At 29.9% G+C, this 5,820-nt stretch overlaps 1 long non-coding RNA gene across 1 annotated transcript; it reads left to right on the top strand.

The window, feature by feature from the left end:
• The first annotated feature begins 9 nt into the window (after positions 1 to 9).
• Positions 10 to 1,324, top strand: LOC111637852. Its single transcript, XR_002758745.1, has 2 exons — positions 10 to 101; positions 193 to 1,324. It is a non-coding gene; the product is annotated as an uncharacterized LOC111637852 (long non-coding RNA).
• Positions 1,325 to 5,820: the final 4,496 nt, after the last annotated feature.

Here is a 5,820-nt window from a genome sequence, read left to right as displayed (position 1 = left end):
CTAGCATCTTAGTGTGAAAGGAATTGGAACTCGTGCAGCAGACGTTATTAAAAACTATTCTGGAACAGAATACAAAGTCGGTAGCATAATTCAATTACTGTGTACGTATTTATAAATTCAAATCAAATATAAATCTTATGATTTTAATGTTTAATTTGAATTTAAAATTTTAATATTGGCATTTTTTTCCAGATCCTTGTACAGGAAATTCTGTAGATTGGGCATATGCAGAGTTAGGTGTAAAGCATTCATTTGTTATAGAATTGAGAGACAAAGGAAGGGAAAAATTTGAATTAGATCCGAGACATATAATTCCAGTGGGTGAAGAAACTTGGAGTGGAATGCGTTCAATTATTGCTGATATTTCGCAATAAAAGTCTCCATAAATAACACAAGTTAACTAATTATAATGTAATGAATTTTATTTTTTTTTCTGTTGTCTCAATATTTTAATTTATTGATACAATTAATTACTTAAGCTGCCCATTCATCTCGTTGCTTTACGTTAGTTATATTCTATATTCTGAAATGGAATAAAAATAAAGGCTTTAATTTTACGATTCTTTCTACTGCCGCGTATTATTTTAAACGTATCTTTTGATTTAAGCCTCTTAAGGAAAAGCTAAACTCAACGTTGAAAACTTTATAACGTAACTTCCGTTATAAATTTGCAGATCAGTAAAGAACACTTTGAACTTTTTCCATTTCATTCTAATAGATCAAAGTTGACTCAAATTATTTTAAAATTCGATTTATCTCTTAAGCAGTTAGTGTTTATATTCGAGACCGGATGTCGCCACTTGTTTATTAATACATTGTTTAACGAGCTAGAATATACTACATAGTGTCTTCAGCGACGCCACGTTTAAAGAAAATTGAATACACGTTCGCCATTTTCTTTTTAGTCAAGGGGCGTGCCATTTGTGTTGCGTAAAGGCAACTAGCAAGGTTATTCTAGCTCGTTGTGTAAAAGTGTGCAAATCAAAGGAAGAGTTTTAATCCTTAACTGAGATGGTGCGAATCAAAATGATCCTACTTAGTTTTTTTTTAATTTTGAAAGTAACTTACAAGACATTTCTTTCTTTAATTAATTAATGATCCTCTTGTAAAAGGACAAATTAATGCTTATATTAAAACATCCGAAATGCAACGATAACGTTTGCACATTTACAAATTTTCTTTGGAGTTTAAATTAAGGCATTTAAATTCTTAGTGTAAGTGTATAAAAACATTTTAATGTACTGTACAATACAGAACGTATAGTATTTTTCTACTGAGAATTATGTAATACTTTGGCAATAAAATTTATCGGTATTAATTGTTTTATTACTTTTCAGTCTGTTAATTACTTCGCAAACATGAAAAAATCGCATTTCATTTATATTTTGATTAAAAAAAAACGTAAATTTTTTCGAAAATTTATAAATTAAACTTTGTAATGTTTCCGTTTCTTAAGTGATATTGATGAAAAATTATTAAATTCATAACAACATGATTAAACAGAATAATTCATCACTGATAAAAAATATTGGAAATAATTCCGTAATGTGAATTTTTTTTGCCATTTAAAAATTTATTATTTGTTTTTGTTTAACATCACTCGTGAATAAGGTCAGTTAAATCTCTCTCTCTCTCTCTCTATCTCTTTCTGTGTGTNTATAAGAACTTATAGTGTAAACGGAAAGTCACGTTATTTGCCAGTATCGAAAGAGTGTTTCCTAAAATAACATATTTTTCTAAACGACAAATCGACCAATCGTATAACAGGACAAAGATTTCAGGTCCAAAAATAATTCAAAAATAATAAAAACAATTATTATATACAGTACATTTTATAAAAAGTTTAAAACTCTCATTCTTGTATTTAACTAAGGTGCGTTTGAAATTTATACGGACACGAAAAAATTAAACTGAAACCCAAATTTGCTGCATTAAGTGACAAATGTTTTATTAAAAATAACATGGATTTACATGTTTCCACACTGAAAAATAAGAATTTTTATCAAGCATTAACTTTTTGTCACTGAAAATAATATTTTTGAAAATGTACAAAGAAACTGTTACATATCTGGACAGGCACTCATTTCATGACTTAAATAAAATATTGTTTAGTTTCAAGCATTGAAATATGCAAATTAGCTTACATATCTAATTGTAATACAAATTCTTTATGTTGTTCAAATTTCTAAAATGGGTAGAATAAAAAATTTATCTGATTATCTAAAAGGTCAGATTGATGCCTATAAATCACAAGGCAAATCAATAAGAGAAATTGCAGCATATATAAATCGTCCAAAATCAACTGTTGGTGATTATTTATCAAAAAGACATGGCAAAGATGTACCAAAATTCAAGACAGGTCCAAAACCCAAGCTTACACCTCGAGATTGTAGACAAATCATCAAGGTTTGCTCCACAAAACAGACATCAGTAGGAAAAATAAAACAAGAATTAGACATGCCTTGTAGCAGCACAACAGTGTGAAGAGTTTTAAATAAATCTCCAATGTTAAAATTCAGAAAAAAATGTAATGCCATCACTTTCATTAAAGCACAAAAGTGAGAGACTTGATTAGGCACATAAACACATGACATGGTCCAAAGAATGGATTGAAGTTTTGTTCAGTGATGGAAAAAAATTCAACTTAGATGATCCAGACGGTTGGAAGTATTATTGGCACGATTTAAGAACCGAAAAACAAATATTTTCAAAATGCCAAATTGGTGGGGGTCAATAATGGTGTGGGGTGCATTTGGATTCAATGGAACCACAGATTTAGCATTTATAACACAAAGAATGAATTCAGAGAAGTATCAAGGCATGCTTGAAGATCATTTATTGGAAGCTGGACCAAATATTTGTGGACCAAATTGGATCTTTTAACAAGACAATGCCCCTGTGCATGCTTCTAAATGAAGAAAAATGTGGTTTAAATGTAAAAATATTAATCTGATGACATGGCCTGCTAGAAGCCCTGTCCTGAATCCGATGGAAAATCTTTGTTGGATGAATGTTCGTACAGTTTATGCCAATGGAAAGCAATTTTCCACAATTCATGATTTGAAGGCATCAATTTCAGATACTTGGGATAAACTTAAGATTCAATTCTTTCAGAATCTAATTGAAACAATGCCTAATCGAGTATTTAACGTAATTAAGTTAAATGCTTGTTACATTGGCCATTAAATTGTAAGAAAACTTTGCAATTTGAAACCTGTCCAGATAAATATGTAACAGTTTTCTGTACAAAATTTTCAAAAATATTATTTTTAGTGACAAAATGATAATGTTTGATTAAAATTCTTATTTTGCAGTGTGGTAACATGTAAATCCGTGTTATTTTTAATAAAACATTTGTCACTTAATGTAGCAAATTTGGGTTTCAGTTTAATTTTTTCGTGTCCGTATAAATTTGAAACGCACCTTATTTGCAAAATAATTTGCAAATCAAAGTTCTGGTATCCATTTGACAATATACAAATTCTGAATACACAATATCCACTTTTCGATTAGAAGCGTAATATAAACACGCTACTAATAAAGTGTTATAACATTAGCCAACAATGTCATAACCATCAAAAGATATAAAAAATTGAAAGGTTGCTGACACTGCATAAAGTATGAAGAAATTACTGATATTGGTGGTGGCAAGTTAGCAAATATGTCATTTATGTCAACTAAATATTTCTTTTAAATTTGTGTTTGTAAATTGAGAATAAATTCTTCTCGAGGTATGTTGCAAGTTTCTCATCTTTATTCTATATTCCTCAGGAAATACTTTGGAAAATGGCATTTTGAAGTTTAAGTTTTCCAAGTGGACAGTAATAATGTAAATTTACCTCTTGAAGTTTGTATATCTTTTCAAAATTACAATGCTTATGTAAATAAACTTGTTGCAACAAACAAAATCAGTTCCATCAGTGAACACATTTCCACATGTTTGGTTGTGAAAACAGAGTGCAGTTTTTGTAACGTGAATAATCGTGATAAAATTTGCGATTTGACAACAACGTAACAGGGAACTACATGCACCCAATACATACATTTCTTCATGGCTTAGCATGGTTTTGTAGAATTCCAACTGAAACTAAGAATGTTACAAGAACCCTGAAATTGGTTTATCGCTTCCTATGTCCATACGATAGCCCATCTTTTTGAATTGCATATTGTAGATTCAGTATATGTGTGCCATTTACCAATAAACTCGGGAAGTGTCATGACGAAATACACGTCACGAGAAATTTAAATTGTTTGTTTGTGAAGATTGTTCCACACGTAGAACAATCTTCCTTACATTATGTATCATTAAATAAATGTAATTAAATCACGCGTATTATTCAAATGAAATTAGGTAAAAATTAAACGAAACCTTAATAAAATATTTTCTGTGCAGTGATTTTAAAAACAGTGAGAATGTAATAACAGAATACAATTATGAAATACCTTGTAAAAGTGACATAATTGAAACGATTAAGTGATTATATAAGTTATATTTAATATTGCCAGGTAGAAATAAATTCTAAAATACATACTTATTAATGTTTAGATAATTTTCAATTGTAAAACTAATGGTTTCTTGTAATTTTTTAAACAGTTTTCTCCTGTATTTTAATGTTAAAGCGTACTAAAAATGTGAATAAGCCATTTTAAAATCTTTCGACTGAACTCATCATTAACGAATAAATACTTTCATTATCTACATCCTAAAACTTTGGCCATCTTACAAGTTAGTACCTAACGGATGATGAGATAGTCCTGATTATTATTATATTCATTAATTAATAACAAGCAAGTATTAAAAAGAAATATTGTTATTTTTAAATATACGTAGGCGTTTTTTTTTCAACCTCAGATGATCCATAAAACACAGACAAGTGTAAATAACAAAATGAGTTTATTAACAAACGTTAGGTACAAAATGGTTACTTTTCGACATAATCACCTTGAAGATTGAGGCATTTGTCATATTTGTGGACAAGCTTTGCAATTCCCTCTTCATAAAATGTTGCCGCCAATGACTTGAAATGGGCCTTAACGTTGTTTTGAAGATCGTCATTAGTCTCGAACCTCTACCCTCCTAGCCATGTTTTCAGTTTAGGAAAGAGGAAGAAGTCGCTCGCCGCTAAATCGGGGCTATACGCTGGAAGGGTGGTGAAGACTTCCGCTTTTCAGACTTCTACCCAGTTTAAAACTTTTTAATGTGTGAAAACTTCCACCTCTTTCCTGAACTGAAAACGTGGCTAGCAGGGCAGAAGTTTGAGACTAATGAAGTAATGATGATCTTTAAAACAAAGTTGTTTAAGCCATCTTAATTTACTTGCAGCAACATTCTGTGACAAGAGGATGGAAAAGCTCGTCCACAGATATGTCAAATGCCTCAATCTTCACGGTGATTATGTCGAAAAGTAACCATGTTTGTACCTAACTTTTGGTAATAAACTCATTTTGTTATTTACACTTGTCTTTGTTTTATGGATTATCGGAGGTTGAAAAAACCGCTCTCGTATAAACAAAAAAAATGTTCTATTATTCTTAATCATCATTATAAAGATCACTCAATATTTTCACAATCACTAAACATAACAGAATAAAAGGTATGTCACCGTGATTATAATAAAAATAAATATAAATTTAGTTACAGTTAAATATTAACCTATATTTTACGTTTGATAATGGAAAATAAGATAATTTTCTTTATAGTACTCTTTGCTTCTTTCGTTTTTGCGATTAGTTACGAAAATACTGATGATGATGATGATGATGATATCGATATTCCCCCAAAAAGATATGACAAGTAGGTATATAATTAATCTGCTTTTT

The sequence above is a fragment of the Centruroides sculpturatus genome, unplaced genomic scaffold (genome assembly GCF_000671375.1).
Source record: "Centruroides sculpturatus isolate CEXI.00-Female unplaced genomic scaffold, Cexi_2.0 scaffold914, whole genome shotgun sequence".
Classification (NCBI taxonomy): domain Eukaryota; kingdom Metazoa; phylum Arthropoda; class Arachnida; order Scorpiones; family Buthidae; genus Centruroides; species Centruroides sculpturatus.
The sequence above is the reverse complement of the archived record's forward strand: the minus strand, read 5'-3'. Positions and strand labels throughout refer to the sequence as shown.